Here is a 24,970-nt window from a genome sequence, read left to right as displayed (position 1 = left end):
ATAGCGTAGTTAGTGAAGTTAGTCACCAGTAGATGTGAGCATGCTCCAGTGACGGGTAGGCCATAGTTGGGATTACATATAGGATTTTAGACTTATGGCTAGCGTACTTCAGCCTCTCTTTATCTTGATGACACATACCCTGGTGTTAACAATGGGCCCATAGGTGAAGTCACTATTCTTTACAATAAGCATTAATTATAAAGTCTCTCAACAGAGTATAAGAATTTTGTATTGTACTAGGGTAACAGTTCTATTCATGTAAATATTTATTTCTTTTAATTTTTATTGATTGTACAAAATACGATCTTTACGAATTCTGAATGCTGTTTTTGTGAAAAGTTTTGGGGAGGCACACTTTACAAAAGGACTTAAGTGTTGTCAGGTACTGGGAACAGCGAGTGACTGATGGACGAGAACTGACGCTACAGGGTGGTCGGTGTGAAGTAAATGGGGGCCGAGCCGCAGCGAAACGCCTGAGGGAGGCGGCTGTCAGTCACGACACATCCCCCCCTCTCCCCGGCGGCTCAGAGGCGCGTGCCGCCTACATGCTCAGCGCAGGAAAGAAAGGCGGCGGCTGGCGTGGCGGACAGCTCTGGGTCAGCTGAGGGTGGACACAACCCCGGATTCCCACCGGGACAGGCGACCCCGTTGGCGGCTGACCGAGGAGACAGCACGGCGCTGCGCAGCGGTGACGCAGAAATGGGGTTTCAACTGCAGGTTCCGGACGACGAGGGCGTGCTCTAACAGTGGCGGCTCCAAGCTTCGGAGAGACCTCTTCAGGCGCACTTATGACGGACGTCGTTTACAGTTCCTGCACGAGTTCGCATAACTCACTATATCAGGCCGGACTGCACGCCCAAAGCAGTTCCGTGCTGGGTATTGCTGGACTGCAGTTTGTGGTGATTATCTCCTCTCCTACGGAGAGCAGTTCCGAGCGATCGGCCACGTTGATCGATCTGCTATCCTTGTTTCAACATCCATCAGATGCAGTGTGCGATTTGTGCTTTTACCAGTGGGGGGGGGGGGGGGGGATGATGTCTTAGGGGGTTAGTATAATTATATATGTTACTAGCTTGGACCGGTGGCGTTACCAATGGTTAAACAGTTATTTATAAATAGATGTTAATGCCGAAACTCACCATTCACGCGTATGCACTATCAGAAATGCACTATCAGAAAGCCATCCCTTGTTATATCTTTAAAAGTGCATTATAGGTAAAGCTTATTTACAAAATCATCTACATACAGGTATACGAGGGGAATTCAAAAAGTAAAGGCACATTTGTGAAAAGCTGTACTTACTCTGATGATAGAAAACTGAAACATGCGTTATTTTTCTACGTAACCTCCCTGGACTTCAATGCAGTTTTCCCGACGTTTTACGAGTTTATTTCATCAGAAAATACCTTTATCGGTTGCATCTGTAACCAATTTTGCGCCGCAACAATGACGTCTTCATCACTTTCAAATCTTCTTCCGTGTAGTGCTTCCGTTAAGGGTCCAAACATGTGAAAATCGCTTGGGGCCAGGTCTGGACTGTATGATGGATGTTCCAGCACCTCGAATCTCAACTTCTTTATTGCGTCGGCTGTCCGTTTGGCAGAATGTGGGCGAGCGTTATCTTGCTGCAGGATGACACGACGTTTGAATCTGATTGGAGGTTTTAGTTTCGTACACAACACATCACATCCACCATACAATACAGACCTGGCTCTAAGGCCTCGTTTACACTGGGGCGACGTCTTGCAACATGGTGGCATGCTACGGAAATGTGGCGTGCGTCGTCTTGTCATTGTTATAAATGTTTTGAAATGCTTAACTACTACATAACACTTTTTCAAAATAATAAGCAAACATATTAACAGTATTAATAGTAAACTTTCAGTGTTCGGTTCCACAAATTTAAATAATATGTAAAGTTTTACTCCAGTGCGTGGGAAATAAACATCCCAGGTTGGGATGCATAAACTAAAACCAGAAAAGTGGATGGTCTGATGCATAGGGGGGGACATCCCCCCCCCCCCATGCCCCCCTGCAAATGGCACACTGATCAGATGACTCCACGAGTGTTGGACTCACTCTAAGAGTAGTATCCTGTATTGCAATTTTTCGGTCTAGATAAGACCAAGTGTTACTGTCTTCGGACAGCCAACTACCTGTCTTATGGCTCGGTCCACAATAGAATCAGAGCCTGTACATTTGCTTGCCATCGTACCACACTATACTGCACATCAACAATAGGCTGTCTTACCACCCCACGAGCTTCTTGTCGACAAACAACGCCACTACAGAGACTGAAGGATGACTGGAGCTTCTTCCGGGTGCCGCGCCTGGTTCCCGAGAAACATTAGATTGGTGGCCCACACCACTAGTCGCACTCCTCCCAGCTGGCGCCTCTTTCTCAACACCAGGAACCACCATCCCACTCCGCAGACAAGTGCGGTAATGTTCGTGTGTTGAGTGATTCGTTTTTTCTTTCTCAACTGCGTGTACCACAAGAAATTAATTCATCCACACATTTTACTCTCCTAATTAACACTCATACTTTCCGTGCGTCCATTCAAGACTATGGTACACTCTCAAACAAAAGACACCTATATATAAATAAAAACAAAACCAATCATATGATGCATCTAATGAAACCTAAAAATTTATACTACATTATTCCTTCCTGTCTATGTGAGCTGAACCCTACCTTGTCCCCACTTTTTTTTGGACTGACACCAGTAATGGCAGTAGAGAACCCAATAATTGACAGATATGCCCAACCTGGACAACTGTTGTATCTACAGGACGTTGTAGCTTCACGTTCACTGGGCAGGTGATTTCAATCATGTAGGATGCGGCTTTACAGCGAGTGAATATTTTTTCGTGTTTACCTTTGTGATGTGTGAGCTCGTTAACGTCACACACTGTCCTACATGGTAATCAGGTAACTTAATATCCCGTCTCCTCCATTCGTTTTGACATTCCAGAGCCTTTGTATGTACTTGATTCCATATCTTCCCTAAAGTTTTAAGAAATTCTGTATTTTAGGCTTCACTACCTCGAATGATGATGGCTTTTTCCAGTCAGATAGACAAACATATTTGATCAGTAATTACATCATTAATGTTTTTCTTGGACCTGGTCAAGTTCCATTTTATTATGGAAATCTAAATCATCATTCTGGATTACAATGTCCAAAACGGTATTGTTTCCCTTAGAAAGCGGTTTATTTGCGTATTCCTCGTCTACACAACAATTAACTCCGATCTACATTACTTAAGCATTAATATTAGTCTGTTTTCATTTTTCAACACATTTTCCCACGTATTTCACCTCTGTTCTCATGTTTTCATTTACGACACCTACATCTGATATTAATTAACAATTCTGAGCCTCACTCTTTCCCAAATTATCATCATATCTATAGTTGCGCTCTACCAAAGCTACGGTTAGGTAGTCTTTTGATTAATCACGTAACTTCTGCGCTTTTGTGTAACCAAAGCAATTACTATTGATGCAATTACAGTTTACATGCACAATCATAAAAAATTCATATAATTATTGTTGTTATTTTGTACTCAATAGAACTTTCTTCATCACGATCAAAGGAAAGACTTTCCTATCACATTACTGATAAGTGCGAAAGTTGTTTATGAATAACAGAAAGATGTTTTATATAAGCACGACGAAGTATTGAAGCGATTTTTGTTATGTATTTTTTTCACTTTCGGCTTCTTTTAGGAAATTGTGTTTTCTATCGCTACATGATAAATCAGCATTTCTTTTTTAAATTTTTACTGCAACCTACCTGTGTTCCGCGTTAGAATCGACAATTTTTGAATAACACCTGAGTCAAACATTGACAACTTCAGTTTTGCTATAAAGACCATTTATTTGTAAGTAACAGACTGTCGGGTAACGATGTAGAACAAAAGTGTTCCGTAGATGACGCGCCGCTTTATAAAACGTCACTCAGTTTCTAGACGGTTCACCGCTTCCGGTTCTAGGGAAATCTAGTACGACACTGATCGTATTCGCAAACGAAACAATCGAAATGAGATAACGCCCGATACACATGCAATACCATTAATGTAGAGGTAACCCGGTTCCGATCTTAACTGACAAAGGCTACTGGGAAAACTACCATATACTATGCTTGCTTATGATATTACTAGCCGGCCGGAGTGGCCGAGCGGTTCTAGGCGCTACAGTCTGGAACCGCGCGACCGCTACGGTCGCAGGTTCGAACCCTGCCTCGGGCATGGATGTGTCTGATGTCCTTAGGTTAGTTAGGTTTAAGTAGTTCTAAGTTCTATGGGACTGATGACCTTAGAAGTTAAGTGCCATAGTGCTCAGAGCCATTTGAACCTTTTTTTTTTCAGTTTGCTCCGTCTGCCTGCGCAAAGCATTCTGCCTATTGTGTTCTTCTGATATCTGTCTCAATGCTTGTAATATATCTCAAAGATCAGGTTTTTCATGAGTCCCAACATTAATCTTATCGTCACTATTGGATAATCTTGTTGATTCAACATGATTTACATTGTTCTTAACCTCTTGTTCCCCATTTAACTCAACGAAGTCTATTGCTTATGATAAACTGTGGTAAACACTGATATGTTTCGCTGAGTAGCGCCAGGCGAGTGTAAAAAGGTGCTATAATTTTGCATTATACAAACCGATGTGCAAAAAATGCTATGCCTGTTCCTCATTTCATGCTCTACGTTCATGTACAAGCAAGGTGTTCTAGTGCTGTTCTGACGACGCGGCACCGGGTGTACCGGGTGCTATTGGCGTCCAGCCGACTGCTAGCGAACGGCAGACTACCTGAAATAGTTGTCGAGATTATTGAAATATCTTGCTAATAAATAAACTATGAAACTGTAAATACTATTGTCTGATGTCTAATACTGAACATTAAAAAGTTATGTTGTACCATATAGGTGTCTGTTGGGAGATTTCCTTCACGTGAGAATTCCTCGGAAGAAGTATTGTGACATCTCGGATAGGAGAGATACGAAACACAAGGATATTTAATTTTAAGGGTTTATAATTGCAGGAAGATTCGATAAACAACTTTAATGGAAATTCCCATAGCTCATATAAAGTCTTCAAGAATCTAAAGGGAAGTATAATGACAATAAATATTATTACGCATTGTCTTTGATCGGAAGTGAAAATAATATCTCTGACGGGCAATAGTGAATAGACTTGAATAATTATTTAACACGTCAGTATGCAATCAATGAAAGGGTACAGTACCGCCCGACATTGAAAATAGCTACAACATACTTCATTATTTTTGTCAGAACAACATATTTTTTCTAATAATAACTCAATTTCAATTAATACAGTGAAGCCAGATACCAGTGTGGGAAAGAATGACAATTTATTTATTTAATTGATCACATGTGCACTCCCACAAAATAAATCCCAACATCCAGTTTGGTGAGATCTGTGAAATGAATGAATGTATGGTCGTCTGCTAACCGCAGATAGTGAATGTGAATATATGATCATCTTTGAGACGATCCTTTAGCCACCTTTGGTGGAACCAAAGGGATGAAACTTACCGGAGCTTTGAGTGCCTGAAATGTGGCTGATCAATACGGTAGCATGGTCTTCCCCCACCTCGACAGAGGTGTGAGATGACCTGAAGAACGGCCATGTTTCAGCACTCTGCCGCTGGATCTTGTGCTGTTAAGACCTGTCTTGGGTGTGCTCCGTCAAGACAAAAGAGTGGAGGCATGGTATGCATGTGGAATATTTAAGAGTAGTTTGAAATAATAATTTCTCTATATCAGGAACTTTTGTGGGGAGAATTAAATGTCAGGCAGGTAATATTAATGGGATCGTAGTAATCTTCGGAAGTGACCAACGGTCACAATGAAGCCACGTGTAGCAATAAGTTGAAATACTTCCGTGTGCTTAAGTTAAGCTGAATCACTAGCGTGTGTACAATAAGTTGAAATATTTAAGAAATAGCGTGTGTACCATAAGTTGAAATATTTGAGAAATGGCGTGTGCATGACTTGAAATTAAAGACGAGTACTTCCACGTGGTGAGTACTGTATGAGTCTCAATCTGTGTATGAGACAAAGGATAAAGAGAAGTACTCGTCCTTGGTATCAGTTGAGGACTCGCGTGTGTGATGAATATGTTCTTAATATTACTTTGCGGGATATGATTCCGTGTGACGCTAGACTCAAACTCTGAGAGAGAAGCAAGGTGAGTCGGCCGTCTATCCAGCAACGCCACTTGGCTTGCATTGCACAGGAAGACGTGCATATATCTCCAGAGTTCATAGCAGCAAAGTAGAATTACAAAGTGGGGCAGTGTCGTGTGAAACTGGGATAAATACTAATTGAAGTGGGAAAGCTGAAAGTGATAGTGTTGTGACTATTTATTGTATTGTATTCCATGTTGTAGTGTGGTGTATGTCATGTAATTTGGGTATGTGTGGTTTGCATGGGAGAGTAGCAAGGTAGTTTCAAAAGATTAGTGGGTTATGCTTGTTCCTTCGGTACCGCTCGGTCTGGAGGAAAGTTTCGTGATGATGATTGTGAGAGTCGAAGTGTGAGGTATAATAAAAGATCCACCATCCTATCCAGAAAGTGCACTGTAGCGTTAAATAATTACGAGACCATAAGGTAGAGAATCACCAATGTAAAGCCATGCCCACTTGGCGGAATTTCTCATGTGTTATAGAATTTATCGGAATAAATAAGATAGTGAAAAGAAAAAGATTGGTGGACTTTTCCTTCGAATTGTATGTTGTCATGATGTCCCGAATTTATAATGTGTGCGCCATTCATATTCAGTGCGGTGGCCACGTGTTGATAAAAGCCGTTAAATAAAAGAAAAAAGAAAATGTGGTATTGCCAGTGCGTAGTGAACAGTCAGAGTTCTGTAAATTACTGATAGTCAGCTTGCGTTTCCGTTGCGTATTATTCATACAGGAGGTTGATTAGTGACTTAATTGTGAGTACGACAGTTCATGTTACTCGATAAATAAGAATGAATCCACTAGCTTGGCAGACCACTCATCTTGCAGGCCTGATTGCTTGATGCCACAGTATGAGCAAGGCACGTGGGTGCCTCTCATCAGGTACTGAAATTTAAAGGAAGTTTTCAGAATTTCAGAGTCTCATCTAGCAATCATTAATAGTGAATTAATAGTAAAAGGGAATCAGTTTGATTGAATTTTCTTGTGTTGAGAAACGGGAAGGATCAAACTCTTTTAGTTGGTAGAAAACTTTCTATAGCCAAGATTGCAGAAATAGTTCTTTATTTTTCACAATTGGTTTCGACAGACTCTGTTGCCATTTTCTAACCTTCAGAATTTTTGTCAGAAAAGCTGTTCACTGTAAGCTGCAACCTCCCGCAAAGTTGTCATATCAGCGCAAAAAATGTAGCACATTATGTATTATACGGACACGGCCATGTGTACAAGGAACTTTCGGACTGTTATTGCCAGAAATAAAACGTTCATAATCAAAAAGTACCTTGTATACACGGCCATGTCCGTACAAATAGCACTCGCAGATGATTGTCACGCTTGATATGTTCCATTCATTGATGATACACCTTAGAAAGCGTATATGGTACTACTGGATGGTAGTGCCATCCATTTTTTCCATATACGCCATCTAAGGTGGATCATCAATGAATGGAACATGTCAAGAAAACGTATAGAAATGTGCTACTGTGTGAGAGTCGTTCCGAAAGTAATGCGTCCTATTTTTTGCGATGACTCCGAATGTCCGCGCCAGAAGTCGCTGGTGTAGTGCTAATGCTTGAACGATACTCTTTCATTTGCAGGTGGTTCCATTTTTCTTTGGTATTTGGTACCAGCAGAGGAGTATTGCAAAATGGAATCTGATATGGGCTCGCGTGTAAAACAGCGATGTGTGATTGAATTCCTAACTACTGAAGAAACTGAGCCGATTGAAATCCGTCGACGCTTGCTAAAGCTATATGGAGACGATACAATAGGCATGAGCAGTGTGGGGCGATGGGTACGACATTATTAGGGTGGTGAAAAGGGTGTACATGAAAGACACGGCCCGATCGACATCCCTTGTAATGGAGAGCGTCTTGATCAACTCATCCGTGCCGACTGGTGTATAACGACCAGAGAATTGTGTGCAAAGCTGAATGTCGGCTGTAATGCCTTGGAAACAATGTTGGAACATCTTGCTTATCGCAAAGTTTGCGCGAGATGACTCCCTCGGATGCTTACAGGAGAACAGAAAATTCATCGAATGGAAATTTGTCAGGACCTGCTGGACCACTATGAAGCTGAAGGGACAATTTTCTCCGTCACCGGAGATAAGACGTGTCACCACCACGAGCCGGGACCCAAAATACAGTACATGCAGTGGTGACGTGCGAATTCTCGGTCAAGGCAAAGTGATGTTCACAGTCCTCTGGAATAGCGAGGGTGTGATTCTTTTAGATGCCCTGGAGCCCGGGGAAATCGTCAGTTCAGCACGCTACAAGAAGATTAAGCTGAAAGCCCGAATTTCCGGGGTAAAGCCACAGAAGAACACCAACTTTCACCTGCAACATGATAACACCAGGTTCCACACCAGTTTTGCGACCACGCAACTCATTGTAAAAATTTGGCTGGATTGTCTTATCACATCGACCATACAGTCCTGATTTAGCGCCTTCGGACTTCCCTGTCTTTGGGTCTCTGAAAGATGGACTACATGGCGAAAATTTTCGAGACTCGGATGCTGTTGTCAAACCTGTAAGGAAGTTATTAGCATCAGCTGATTCTGATTTTTATGAGCGCGGTGTGCAGGCTCTGGTTCATCGTTGGCAAAAGTGCATAACGAATGGTGGTGACTATGTGGAAAAATGTCAGCTGTAGCTGAAATATTGCTCTGTTTAGCTGTGCTGTTGTGATTTATGTATCTCCTGTAGTTTCGATGAATAAAAATAGGAGGCATTACTTTAGGAACAACTATCGTACATTTAACTACATACTGTGATTTTTCAACTCATATTGAACACGTTTTGTAACAAAAAATTCTGAAGATCAGAAGATGATAGTAAAGACTGTCCAAACCATTTGCCGAAATTAAATAAACATTTATGCGATCTTGACTATAAAAAGTTTTTTAAAAGGGAACCAAAGAACTGTCTTATGGAAGTTCCGAATTCAGTGCATGTGAGCTGTACCGAGTGATCTAAGTTGTTTTATTAGTGGTAATTAAGCTTTAGTGAAAAAACTTATGCAAACCGAACCTGACTGTTGTATGCTTCACGCTATTTTTTCAAGCCTGCTCTAACATATACAGACGTTATATTTTAACACGCATTATCTCGATTATTAGTGAAAGTGTTACCTCTAACTGCGATTCTTATCTGGAGAGTACATAGGTATTTAAGCTATATTAAGGAAATTCAGATAAAGATATCAAACTATCGACAGTTGTTTAGACGCTTATGGATTCTGAAAAGCCTTATCGGAAGAAGGTTTCATCCTAAATGTACACTGACGAACCAAAATATTATGGTCACCTGATTAATAGCTTGTTTCTCCGTCTCTGGAACGACATACATCCCTGATTCTGCGTATCAGGGATCCGACAGTTTGTTGTTAGGTTTGTGGAGGTATGTGCCATTAAATGTCAACATACAGATCACGTAATTCGCGTAAATAACGAGCCGCCGCTTTGCGCACGCGGTGATGGAGCCCAACAGCTACCCAGATGCACCTCAAACCACTATAGCACGGTTGTGGCTCAGAGATACGGACAATTATACCGCTGGAAGATGGCATCGCCGTCGGAGAAGACATCAAGCATGAAGCGATGCAGGGGGTTCGCAGCTGTCAGCGTGTCTTCGATTACTTACACAGGTACCACGCAAGCGCAGGATGATGTCACCCATAGCATAATACTGCTCCCAACAGACTGTATCCGTGGTGTGCTTCACGTTTCTAACCGCCGTTCACCTCGATAACGGTGTTAGTGGAGATGACCATCAACCTAGTGTAGGAAAAATGTGATTCAATCGTTCTCGCTTCCCGCGCCCGGGTTCCCGGGTTCGATTCCCGGCGGGGTCAGGGATTTTCTCTGCCTCGTGATGACTGGGTGTTGTGTGCTGTGCTTAGGTTAGTTAGGATTAAGTAGTTCTAAGTTCTAGGGGACTGATGACCATGGATGTTAAGTCCCATAGTGCTCAGAGCCATTTGAACCATTTTTTTGTGAGTCACCCGAAGAGCCGACATGTTTCCATTGCTCGACGGTGGAATCCCGATGGTCCCGAGCCCACTACGGTCGTAATTGACGATATCGTTGGGTCAACACGTGAACCCGTAGGGATTGTCTGCTGCGGAGCTCCATGTTCAACAATGTACGATGAACTGTGTGCTCCGAAAGACTTATGCGTGCACCAACATTTTGCTCTTCCGGCAGACGTGCCACGGTTCACCATCTATACTACTTTAGACAGCAGAAAAGCTTCCGAACCCCAGGTTCTGTGAAAATTCTTGAATAGCGACTAGTGGTAGTGTCACTGTCCTTTTCGGCTCCACTTACATCTTTTGTTACCGCGTCAAGAGCCCGCAACTCTACTAGGCAGCATTCAACGTCGCGATGTCATATATTTTAGCTTATTAGTGTACATGAAAAGAGAGAGTACCACCAGAGACTGACGAACTGTGTGAACATCGATTAACTGGTACTTCGTTTGTTTCACAAAATTGCAAACTTTTTCCCACGAACAGAATTCAAAATTCTACATCCAAAATTATCCTTGGGTCTGCTTCTTGTTAGCGAAAATGAGGAACAGTATCTCATAGAAGACGATTTTAATTGAATGAAGACTGATACGTGTTCGTCTAGTTCCTGGTTAGACTACCATTTTCATTTGCGGCGTGGCGTCACACGACGCACGGTCACAACAGCAATTACAGAAGAAATAAAAGTCCTTATCCTTTAAATAATTCGCCAGAGGTAGCCTGTAGTTGACATCAGGAGCCGTGGAACAGCGCAAGGGTCGTCGAAAGCTGCTTCATGACATTCACTTAAATACAGTAAAATACACTACTGGCCATTAAAATTGCTACACCACGAAGATGACAGACTACAGACGCGAAATTTAACCGACAGGAAGAAGATGCTGTGATATGTAAATGATTAGCTTTTCAGGGCATTCACACAAGGTTGGCGCCGTTGGCGACACCTACAACGTGCTGACATGAGTAAAGTTTCCAACCGATTTGTCATACACAAACAGCAGTTGACCGGAGTTTCCTGGAGAAACTTTGTTATGATGCCTCGTGTAAGGAGGATAAATGCGTCGCATCACGTTTCCGACTTTGATAAAGGTCGGATTGTAGCCTATCGCGATTGCGGTTTATCGTATCGCGACATTGCTGCTCGCGTTGGTCGACCTCCAATTACTGCTAGCAGAATATGGAATCGATGGGTTCAGGAAGGTAATACGGAACGCCGTGCTGGATCCCAACGGCCTCGTATCACTAGCAGTCCAGATGACAGGCATCTTACCCCCATGGCTGTAATGGATCGTGCAGCCACGTCTCATTTCCTGAGTCAACAAATGAGGAAGTTTGCAAGACAACAACCATCTGCACGAACAGTTCGACGACGTTTGCAGCAGCATTGACTATCAGCTCGGAGACCATGGCTGCGGTTACCCTTGACGCTGCATCACAGACAGGACCACCTGCGATGGTTCAAATGGCTCGGAGCACTATGGGACCTATCTTCTGAGGTCATCAGTCCCCTAGAACTTAGAACTACTTAAACCTAACTAACCTAAGGACATCACACACATCCATACTCGAGGCAGGATTCGAACCTGCGACCGTAGCGGTCGCGCGGATCTAGACTGTAGCGCCTAGAACCGCTCGGCCACCGCGGCCGGCCCTGCGATGTTGTACTCAACGACGAACCTGGAAGGACGAATGGCAAAACGTCATTTTTTCGGATGAATCCAGGTTCTGTTTACAGCGTTTTGATGATCGCATTCGTGTTTGGCGACATCGCGGTGAACGCACACTGGAAGCGTGTATTCGTCATCGCCATATTGGCGTATCACCCGGCGTGATGGTATGGGGTGCCTTTGGTTTACACGTCTCGGTCACCTCTTCTTCGCATTGACGGCACTTTGAACAGTGGACGTTACATTTCAGATGTGTTACGACCCGTGGCTCTACCCGTCAGTCGATCACTGTGAAACCCTACATTTCAGCAGAATAATGCACGACCGCATGTTGCAGGTCCTGTACGGGCCTTTCTGGATACAGAAATTTTCGACTGCTGCCCTGTCCAGCACGTTCTCCAGATCTCACACCAAATGAAAATGTCTGGTCAATGGTGACCGAGCAACTGGCTCGTCACAATACGCCAGTCGCTACTCTTGATGAACTGTGGTATCGTGTTGAAGCTGTAAGGGCAGCTGTACCTGTGCACGCCATCCAAGCTCTGTTTGACTCAATGCCCAGGTGTACAAGGCTGTTATTACGGCCAGAGGTGGTTGTTATGGCTACTGATTTCTCAGCTATGCACCCAAATCGTGTGAAAATGTAATCACATTTCAGTTCTAGTATAATATATTTGCCCAATGAATACCCGTTCATCATCTGCATTTCTTCTTGGTGAAGCAATTTTAAATGCCAGTAGTGTATAACATTCATTGCCTACTAATTCATTAATATTATTCTCATTATCAGTAACTCTTTCCTGTAGGATAATATCACCTGAATTTTCATTAACAAATCTTATCCTGCCTGAATTATAATAGCTGTTGTTAGCGAAGCACAAAAGTTATACATCCTAAAATTGCAAGATGAAATTCTCTTACAATTACTTCAAAGTTAAGTTCTTTAATAATAAAGTTGTAAGTACAACTTGCATTAATCACTGCAAACTGAGGCGTTGCCTCCATGCTGTCTCGAATTTGAAGGCACGTGCACAGATCCAAACCCTCTCCAGTTACCGATACTGTGCCTCCGCTCGCCGTGCCCAAAGTCAATCGCGCGCGCCGCTACTGCCACCGATTTTTAAGCGAAGTGCTCAATAAAGCGTTGCCTGCCGCAGGCCTCTCGTTTCCAGGTAATGCGCCGCCTCAAACCGCCGCACTCGAAGCCGCTCGCATGTCGCAGTCCACCTACACGCGCTCAGTTCCGCATAATACTCTATCATCACATCCGCGGCGTGGCAATTAATTGCCACTCTCTGTTCATCACAATTTCCAACAGTTCCAATGCTCCACAAACTCTACTTGAAAACATGAGCTGGTTTTTTATAGTGCTGACACGTCAGGCGCGGCTCGTAATTACAGGTTCTGAGGCGGAGCCGCCCCAAAATCTGTATTAAAATAAATTTCTCAGTAATTTATTACAGAATTTAAATTATTAGAACACACTTCGCATATTTCCCATATGGATTTAAATAATGCCGGTCAACGTTTTTGGAATTGTTGATACGCAACATCACACGATGTTTTCCAACAGGTAGTCGCTAGTCTTAAGGGCGCGCCTTGAAATCTCGCTTAGCTCTATGTAGTAGTGGTCTGGGGGCGTTGCCTCTTCGGAGTACAGCTATTACGGGCGTCCCCCAGGCTCTGGCGTTTCAGCCTAAGCGTGTCCTACCAATCTGTATACAATTTTCACGTTCCACTGGTTAAATAAAAAGGGAATTAACAGAGTTGCTAAAATTTCGTTATCAGATCCATGTCTGTGTATATATTTACTATGCTTTGATGCATCTTTAATCGACTTTTAGTGTTATTGTTTTGATAGTGCTTTAGACAGTTTCTTTCTTTCCGGAACTGGCTGTTCTAGTCACCATTAGAATAAGTTTCCAAATGACTTGCCAGAGTGATCTAGAGTACGGTAATGTAAGTGTCCCACCTAGCGAGAGTTTCATGAATGATTAGGGGAAAAAGCGAGCGAAATGTAACTGTTGCGTGAAATATTTACCGTTACTTCAGTTTCTTTTCTTACTGACTGCGAGTAACGTGCGTTATTAGCAAGTTTATTTTTGTAACTGTATTATGCATGAGTTTAGTGAGTTTCACTTTCTTGCGAACAACAGTAGCATACCACGAGTTCGAAAACAAAGCAATATTAATTTAATGTGCAATTTATCAGGTAAAATTTTAGATCATACGGTTAGAATTAAAGAGAAGGAACTTGGAGCGGCCAAACCCGATGTGAACAAGAATTAAGAACAAAAACAGTGTAAATGCTGGCAAGGGTGGACACGCAATTTTAACAGGGCAATGTACAATAAAGCTGAGAGGTTGCCCGCGCTACATCAAAAACGGTTCAAATGGCTCTGAGCACTATGGGACTTAACTGCTGAGGTCATCAGTCCCCTAGAACTTAGAACTACTTAAACCTAACTAACCTAAGGACATCACACACATCCATGCCCGAGGCAGGATTCGAACCTGCGACCGTAGCGGTAGCGCGGTTCCAGACTGTAGCACCTAGAACCGCTCAGCCACTCCGGCCGGTGCGCTACATCACTTAAAATGCATGTTACTGTAATACACAAGAACAAATACGGTATGGAAATGACCATGGCGTACGGTCGGGTTGCTCATGTCAGCCAATCATAGTGCAAGGTCCATGACTTCATGGAAACATCTTTGTTTCGTCACGGGAACTCACACCGTGCGCACAAGACATTAAACGTCTAAAGTTTGGAGATGAAAATACCAAAAACATTAAGCATGCAGGGAAGCTAACGCACATCACATTAAAGATCTCTCCAAAAGCCGCCTTTCAGTGCGATTTGTTGTGGTTAACTGTCGGGAAATGTGACGTTGGGGTATAAACAAGTTAAATATAGATTTTATTTTGGGAGTTATCTTCTCATGTTATTTAGTTGTTGGCTATGAAACGGAAAGAAGGTACATTACGTTAACGTCTGTCTAGAGCGTGATATTGCCCGCCCCCCTCCCGTCCTGAAATCTTGGTTTTGGTGACAGACTGATCTGTAGCCTAGCCCGAGGTCTAGGGTAGTTCTAATCGTTAAACATCGCAGCCGTCCCCAGTATGGCAACTACGAGCCGCTCCTGCTTCGTCTCATGAAATGTTCAGGTAATACAGCATTTCAATTCTTCACCTATCCCACTCACGAGTAGCACTCTACTTTCAAAATTGCTATTAAATCTATTGTTCAAGGAAACCCAGACAGTCCTTATTCATTAAATGATCCATTATAACAGACCAAAATCAAAGTTCTTCACTGATGTTCACCGTCCATAACAAAAACTGCCACCCCTAACATTTATTATCATGCAAAAGTCTCCACAGTCGGCGCCCATAATAACATAATCTACTACAATATTTCAAAATGACATTTCTCACCCAGTGTTCAATGTTTAACTTAATCTTTGTCGTACTCAACATTATTATTATTATTATTATTACATATGATAAAAAGTGACAGTGATTAACTTGAATGTTACATGATGATTCAACTTTTTCTTGTTTGAAATGATAATTAAATCAAGACCCTACGCTGCCGACAATCGTTGACATACATCAACGGGGACAGTTGAAAATGTGTGCCCCGACCAGGACTTTAACCCAGGATCTCCTCCTTACGTGGCAGACGCTCTATCCATCTTAGCCACCGAGGGCACACAGGATAGTGCGATTGCAGGGATTTATCCCTTGCACGCTCCCCGTGAGACCCACATTCCCAGCTAAATGTCCACACACATTTGTAGTGCCCCTGACCATTACACTCATTACCCGCGGCAGACAATCTTACCGAGTCCCGTAAGAAGGCCAATGCATGTGCATCCAGCACTGAAGAACGTCTATGGCCGGTTAGCCTTAACTATATGAATATGGTATCTGTTCTTTCGGACATGTCCGAAAGAACAAATTGGTTCAATTGGCTCTAAACACTATGGGACTTAACATCTGAGGTCATCAGTCCCCTAGACTTAGAACTACTTAAACCTAACTAACCTAAGACAATCACGCACATCCATGCCCGAGGCAGGATTCGAACCTGCGGGTTAGCAGCAGTGCGGTTCCGAACTGAAGCTCCTAGAACCGATCAGCCACAGCGGCTGGCCCGAAAGAACAGATACCATCTCCATATAGTTAAGGCTACCCGGCCATTGACCTTCTTCTTCTGTGTTGGATGCACATGCATTGCCCGAACTCTCACGGGACTCGGTAAGATTGTCTGCCACGAGTAACGAATGTAATGCCCAGGGGCACTACGAGTATAGTATGTGGACATTAAGTTGGGAATGTGGGTCTCACGGGGAGCATGCAAGGGATAAATCCCTGTAGTCGCGCTCTCCTCTGTGCACTCGGTGGCTCAGATGGATAGAGCGTCTGCCATGTAAGCAAGAGGTCCCGGGTTCGAGTTTCGGCCGTGGCACGCAGTTTCAACTGTCCCCATTGATGTATATCAACGCCTGTCGACAGCTTAAGGTCTTAATTTATCATTTCAGCCTTAAAAACCATCCACAGGCTGGCCGGCACACCGGACCTCGACACTAATCTGCGGGGCGGATTCGTACCGGGGACAGGCACGCCTTCCCGCCCGTAAAGCAGTGCGTTAGACCACTCGACTAACCGAACGGGCTAAACTAATACTACGAACTTTCTCTAGGAAACAACGTAGCTCACTCTCAGAATGAAGGGAGAGTTTTAACTCATGACCCAAATTGCCAGTGTATTTTTATACCATTTATCCTTCAGTTGAACAGAGATGACCTTTTACTTTACGTTATGAATCATATCTGTGTTAATTTTGATTAAGCTAAGAGAAATACATAAAAGCTGTATGAGAACGTGCATGCCAGTGTTTTAATTCTAATCTCCCTTCATTCATACCTTTGCTTTCCTCTTCATTCCTATCACAACTCTCTCTCTCTCTCTCTCTCTCTCTTTTTCTCTCTCTTTCTCTTTCTCTCTCTCTCTCTCTTTCTCTCTCTCTCTTCTCTCTCTCTCTCTCTCTCTCTCTCTCTCTTTCTCTCTTTCTCTCTCTCCCCGTGTGTATGTGTGTGTGTGTGTGTGTGTGTGTGTGTGTGTGTGTGTGTGTTTGTTGCGGCGGAGCGGGTTTTGCGGATCTCGTTTTGCGATTTATTTTATGTCCACCTAATTCAGTACAGTGTCCATTCACCACCCGTTGCTCTGCATTCGTAGGTACTATGTAGACGATGAGAAAAGCAGCGTTGAAGGAAACCACCGTTCATACTTACGACTGCACAGTCCGCGTAACTCCAGTAACAAGATAAACCTGTAAATCTCTATTAATAACGGGCAAAGTGGGTGCGTCCTCCCTTCATTGCAAATGTTTGTTTGTAGATAGTGATGTTTCATTACGGTCCCTTTCATTTATTGTGTCACCAAGCCCACATTTACGTTGGTAGTACATCTACTACTAGTTCGTGCAGATTATATCACACGTAAGATAGCCAGGAATGTGCTAAGTCCAACACGAAATATTACGAGATTCACACAGGCAACACAATGTTACAAAACGAGTTCACACTCGGTCCTTTTCAGTGGATTCTTCGAAAGAAGATGCTCGCCAAAATGTTCTGTACATGTATATGGAACACACCACGCAGAATATTCACAAAGGCCGATTGTTTCACACGCGGTTTATTCTGCAACCAACATTCCAAAACCCCTCAAAACTTCACCGAAATGTCCGTAATTGCATCTGCTAGCACGGCGATATAAACTGAGCGCGATTTAACCGTCATTTCTTAATCTTACGGATAATTTTTTCGGACACATTTAACATGACCTTCTCGTCCGACAGCGAGTCCACGACTGACTGAATGCCGTCGCTCACAGGGTATATAACTCACTCAATTACGCGGGACAAACTTCTCTCTCATTGATTGATCAAAATGATCATCTAATCAGATTAACCTTTCATGAGCAATTTCGCACGCAAACCGCTTTGCTCCAATCAGCATTCGCAGATGCAGCTACGTCATTTCATATTGCAAAATTTCACAAAATGTTCCAGAAAACCAAACGAAACGAAAATCAAACGGAAACTATGCTTGAAATTTACTTTAGAACTACGTATCCTCTTACTATCTTTCTGATGCCGTATTACAAAAGCAAACGCTCCTAGACATACGTCATCCACCAGTTAGGGGGATTTACCGTTTGCAGGACACCCTGGTTACGTAACACTTGCTAGTTACGGATGGTGTAATACATTATAAAATTGAAATTTGACATATGTCCCCACATATACGCTCACATTCACTCTCATCTACTCCCATCCTAAAGCAAAATATAAATATCAACTTTTAGACTATTATTTTCCTTGCGAAAAAATTATTAAAAATTTAAAATTCTTTAAAACTAGCTTGTGCGCAGTGAGAGTGCTGTTATTATTTTCAAACGACAAAGAAACTTAAACTGTCATGATTCCTATCTGAATTTACTTCACTAAGTGTCGGTTAAATACTTTTTTAATAGGATTTTTATATTTTCAGAACTGTTCAAGTTATCTTCGTGAAAATTTTACACACTGTTCTTCTAAATTATAAAAGTTCCTATAGCAAATTTGAAAACAAACAGATCATATTTATCATAGTTATTTAGTTTCTTAGGTGAGATGAATAATGCTCCACACAGAGCAGTTCTCACGGTCCGCACACCGCGACAGATGGCATCATGTCGCCAGCAGCCGACTACACAACGGCTGGGGCTGGAGGCTTCATTACCAGCCTCCAATGCAACTTGACCTGACAGATTAAAACTTACTGCAAAACTCTGCAGCCGTGTAAATAGGTGCGACGTTTCAGTGTGTGTGTGTGTGTGTGTGTGTGTGTGTGTGTGTGTGTGTGTGAGAGAGAGAGAGAGAGAGAGAGAGAGAGAGAGAGAGAGAGAGTGAGAAAGAGAGAGAGAGAGAGAGAGCGAAGGGAGGGAGGGGGGAAGGGCGAGGGTAAAACGCGCGTAGTATATAACATGTAAGCACTGTAATGTTTCTTACGTGCTGTTTATACACTGAAGCGGCAAAGAAAGTGGCATAGGCATCCATATTCAAATACAGAGATATGTAAACAGGCAGAATACGGTGCTGCTGTCGGCAACGACTATATAAGACAACAAGTGTCTGCACAGTCGTTAGATCGCCTTGCTTTGGCCCGTCAACACTGACATTGGACTGTTGATGACAGGAAACATGTTGCCTGGTCGGACGAATCTCGTTTCAAATTGTATCGAGCGGATGGACGTGTACGGGTATGGAGACAACTTCTAGAATCCATGGTCCCTGCGTGACAGCAGTAGACTGTTCAAGCTGGTGGAGGCTCGGTAATGGTGTGGGGCATGAGCAGTTGGAGTGATGTGGGACCCCTGATACGTCTCTGACAGCAGTAGACCGTTCAAGCTGGTGGAGGCTCGGTAATGGTGTGGGGCATGAGCAGTTGGAGTGATGTGGGACCCCTGATACGTCTAGATACGACTCTGACATGTGAGGCGTACGTAAGCATCCTGTCTGATCACCTGCATCCATTAATGTCCATTGTGCATTCCGACGAAATTGGGCAATTCCAGCAGGATAATGCGACACCCAACATGTCTAGAATTGCTACAAGCTGGCTCCAGGGACACTCTTCAGAGTTTAAACACTTCCGCTGGCCACCAAACTCCAGAGACACGAACATTATTGAGCGTATCTGGGGTGTCTTGCAACGTGGTTCTCAGAAGAGATCTCCACCCCCTCGCACTCTTACGGATTTATGTGCAGCCCTGCAGTAGTCATGGTGCCAATTCCCTCCAGCACTAGTTCAGACATTAGTCGAGTCCATGCCATGTCGTGTTGCGACACTTCTGCGTGTTCGCGTGGGCCTGCACGATAACAGGCAAGTGTACCAGTTTCTTTCGCTCTTCAGTGTACCTGCTGTATCTCACGAAATGCAGTTTAACAATGCTTACTCGTTGCTTCAGTACCCGAGAAAATACGAAAAGAGCATTTGGCATTACAAACTGAGCACACTTCGGGTGGAACTAGAATGAGGAAAGAAACAGACACTCCTCTTTCCAGACGAACCATATTGGCATTCGCCTTAACTGATCAGTGAAAACATTGAATATCTGAGTCAGAATGGCCGGACAGATGTGCGCTAATCACTGTGCCATTTCGCTCAGTAGTGATTATGTGATGATGTTATAAACATTCGGAGTTTGGTAAATGTATCAGTGAGGGACCCTGGTTCGAAAACAAACGAGTCGAAAGTTACAAGCGATATTCTGTCGCATACGTCTGGCACGAAATACACGTACATATACATGGATGCTCTGCGAACCACCTTTAAGTGCCTCGCAGAGAGCTGTACTAGTACGACGGCTCCTAAGATCGTCGGATGGGCTACTTTCAGAGATGATAGTATGGACCTAACCAAGAAAAAAGTGTCTAGTAAATACGGGCACTAAAATGTATACTTTCAGAGCTATGAGCACTTGTTCATCTTCGCTACCGTGAAACGCAGCTATTTTATTGAACAGCCCTCAGACTCGAAAATAAAGGACTGACCGTGAATGCTCTTTGAAACAAGAATGACCACATGGGCTATAACCCGCGAATGATTCCCACTGGTCGAAAGCAATCTGACTCATCAGACACGTCAAATTGCATCAGTGACCCAGCAAGGAGGTTGCTATAAAACCTTGTATCTATTAATCGAAACTGATTGTAGCAGATTCACGTAAAGTATAGCAAATATAAATATCACTGTCTACTGCAAACATAATATGGTTGGAAGAAATGAAAACGCCGAATAAACAGGCTCCTTTCCTACTGCACAAATATGCTGGTAGATTTTTAAAATTTTAACGGTGCAACGATCGCCAACTTACTTCAAATGTACTGAAATGTAAAATTGTGCCTTTATAAACCGCTGAAAAGTAGTATATCGCATGACTATAATATCAATGAGCTACAATTGGAGGCCGTTAACTCATATAAATATCTGAATTCAGTGTTTCGTGTAGAAGTGAAATGAAATGAACACTAGGCACATGTGTGAGACTCACAACAAATAGGAATAACAACAAGAGGAACGCAACAAATACCACGACAGATCGCCATCACATCTGCACGAACACTCACCTGGCGCCTCTCAGTTCTAAACAGTATCCTCCAAATGGAAATGACTAAGTTGGACCTCTTCCCGCTCCTTCATCAAGTTCTTCAGCACGTCATACTCGTCTGCTGATAGCGCGGACAAACGTCAAAGAGAGCGTAATCAAGAACGGCCTACATTGCTTCCAGCTTGTATTGGCGGATATGGAAATTCTTCTGCCAACAGGCACAAAACACGACGTGCTGCAGGCACCCTGACAGTTCTGAACTAGTAGTTGGACAATCCAGTTGAGCAGTGGCTTTAACCAGCTCAGTAAAGTTGCTGCAAGACTACATTCCGGCTTAGTACTCGCTATTTACAGAGTAATAGAACAACCAAGAGTGTTTGCATCATAATTATCGGTTACTGTGACAATATCTTAGACTGCGAAGAAACGGCAAACTTAGATGATGTTCAGATGTGTGTGAAATCTTATGGGTCTTAACTGCTAAGGTCATCAGTCCCTAAGCTTACACACTACTTAACCTAAATTATCCTAAGGACAAAAACACACACCCATGCCCGAGGGCGGACTCGAACCCCCGCCGGGACCAGCCACACAGTCCATGACTGCAGCGCCTTGGACCGCTCGGCTAATCCCGCGCCGGCAAACTTATCTAGATATTATTGTATTAGATTTACGACATCAAGTGCCACACATAATACTGTACCAGAAGTTAAGTACCATTTTGTAACATACTCTTAATAAATGTTACTGGTTATTTCTTATTGTGTTACCATATTTTAGTTGAAGTATCGTCCTGTCAAGCCAGGTTTAATTAGGAAGCGTGCAGCCAACCACCTTTACAGAACTGTAGCATTAAAACCATTTTTATGCTACTGGGGATGTTTGGTCTGAATTGGTAATACCAATGAGTTATAACATTCACGATACTGAACATAGACAAAGAACAGCAGTACAGACGGTGGGGGATTTGTTTCACTGACAGCAGAACGCCAGGAAAATACCGAACGATATGAATTGGCCGAAGCCTGAAGATCGACGCCAACCATCCCGCAAAAGGCTATCTATAAAATTTCAAGATAATGTATTTAGTGGAAAATCGAGGAATATACTTGATCCCCTAAGCATCATTATTCCCACGACAGGTGTGGGAAGAATTCTAAACATGAGGTATGAAGCTTAATATCGTCTTCCATCCATTTCACAGTGATTTACAGAGTACGAATATAGATGTGGACAATGGAGTAAATTTTGCATAATTTTCTGCCTTTTTCGTTATGTTTACGTAAAAAATATATCACGTTACAGAATTTGTTCGTCAGTCTGAGACCGTTAACAGATTCGTTTGATACATGTGGTATGTAATTTTCACGCAACCCTAAAAATCACACAGAGAAGTGCGAAATATAAGTGGAAATCATTGATTACCATCATCTTCCAAATGAAGCGCCGAATTTACCACTTTGCAAGAGAACGAGAAACAGAAAATATTTAAACACAGATACATTGGTAATATTCTATCTAAAGACCACTTCTCTCGCCAGCATCCGCACCAAACTTGACTCTGGTATTAGCTGAGTTGTGCTCCGTCTTCAGTAACCCTCTCATACACGGGACGTTGTCGGAGCTCTTACTGTTCTAACGAAACGTGGGGACCAGGAGAGGAGGATTCGTGGTAAATCTTAACGTCCAACGCTTTAAACTTGATAATTTTATTATAGTTGAGGGATATTACATTACTTTGCTAATACTTGTTCCATAGATCATGAATACGACATTTCGTCAAGATGTGGAACGTGTCAGTTTAACATAAGTTTCCTTTACAGAATATAATTCCTTTTTTTTAATTACTGCTTCATATCTAAACACTCATCTATTGAGCAGAAGGAGTTGTCATTTAGAAATTCTTTTGATTGATTTTAAATGCTGGTTGGCTATCTGTCAGACTTTTAATGCTTTTTGGTAAATTATCAAAGACTTTTGTGGCAGCATAATTCACCCCTTTCTGCGCCAAAGTCAGATTTAACCCAGAGTAGTGAAGATCATCCTTTCGTCTAGTGTTGTAGCTATGCAGTTTGCTATTATTTGTGAATTGGGGAGCAAAATAACTGATGATGGTCGAAGTAGAGAGGATATAAAATGTAGACTGGCAATGGCAAGGAAAGCGTTTCTGAAGAAGAGAAATTTGTTAACATCGAGTATAAATTTAAGTGTCAGGAATTCGTTTCTGAAAGTATTTGTATGGAGTGTAGCCATGTATGGAAGTGAAACATGGACGATAAATAGTTTTGACAAGAAGAGAATAGAAGCTTTCGAAATGTGGTGCTACAGAAGAATGCTGAAGATTAGACGGGTAGATCACATAACTAATGAGGGGGTATTGAATAGAATTGGGGAGAAGAGGAGTTTGTGGCACAACTTGACAAGAAGAAGGGACCGGTTGGTATGACTTGTTCTGAGGCAGTGTGGAGGGTAAAAATCGTAGAGGGAGACCAAGAGATGAATACAGTAAGCAGATTCAGAAGGATGTAGGTTGCAGTAGATACTGGGAGATGAAGAAGCTTGCACAGGATAGAGTAGCATGGAGAGCTGCATCAAACCAGTCTCAGGACTGAAGACCACAACAACAACAACATCAATAACAAGTTTCGTAAGCGAATATATGTACTGTGAATATCCCGAGTTTCTTAAATAAATGTCTGCAAGGCGATTTTGGGTGGGCTCCAGCTATTATTCAGATTACACGCTTTTGTGTAATGAATACTCTTTTCTCTTAATGACGAATTACCCCAAAATATGATGCCATATGAAAGCAGGGAATGAAAATAAGCATATTAGATTAATTTACTGATGTTTATCAACAAAATTTGCAGTAACTCTAATACCATAAGTAGCTGAACCTCAACGATTCAGCAGATCATCAATGAGTTTCTCCCAATTCAGTTCTCATCAAAGCACACAAAGGGAAATTTTGAATATTCTGCCTTAGGAACAGACATCTGTTCAAATTCTGTATTTATCTATGGAGTCATGCCATTTACTGTACATAATTGTATGTACTGTGTTTTCTCAAAATTTAGTCTGAGCACTTTTGCAGAGAACCACTTAATAATTTTCTGAAAGGCACTGTTTATAATTTCCTCAGATACTTCTTGTTTGTTGGATATGATTACTTTAGTTGTATCATCATAAAAAAGAACTAGCTTAGTATCTTTAGTAATATAGAGTGGCCTTAATATATATTAACAACAATAAGGGACCTTAGAGCGAACTCCGTGCGATATCAAGAATACATGTAGGAATCTACTCTACGCACTCAATGGCCTACGTGAGGGGTGCAATAAAACAATTTTATAACGTTTTCAAGGTTGCCTGCATACGACTCTTTGGTGGCTGGCCTCTTTCTAAGAGGCGCTGTATGTGTTAGATGCAGAAGGCGGTTGCGAGTTTCATGTTGTCGAGAGGAATTCTGGACCGTTAAATAGAGTGGCACAGATAGCTGATTTCCCATTTATCAGTTTTGCGTAGCACCTTTCCCGGCAATTATTGGTAACCACTGGGTGTGTGTTGAGGTCCTGACAGTTCTTCCTCCAGCTAGATCATTAACATATACGAAAGGTGCAGAGGAGTAGTGCTTCTCACAAGGATAGTACCCGACGATCGGAGTTTTGCAGTTTTTTATATCTATTTGTGCGTGAAGTTCCGAACTCAAATACCAATCAGACAACGCAGTCAATGCAACTCTAAAAATTTTCGAGAAAATCGACTTTGAAGACTTGCGAGGAACAAGAACTACTAAAGTTGAGATGCTTCTTCCTGATGGACAGTGTGGTTCACTTGGTAGCGTCAGAGACTACTAAATGTGTAAGCAATGGATCACTGGTTAGAATTTCAGTATTT

Source organism: Schistocerca piceifrons, chromosome X (assembly GCF_021461385.2).
Source record: "Schistocerca piceifrons isolate TAMUIC-IGC-003096 chromosome X, iqSchPice1.1, whole genome shotgun sequence".
Lineage (NCBI taxonomy): Eukaryota > Metazoa > Arthropoda > Insecta > Orthoptera > Acrididae > Schistocerca > Schistocerca piceifrons.
Note: the sequence above shows the minus strand (reverse complement) of the source record.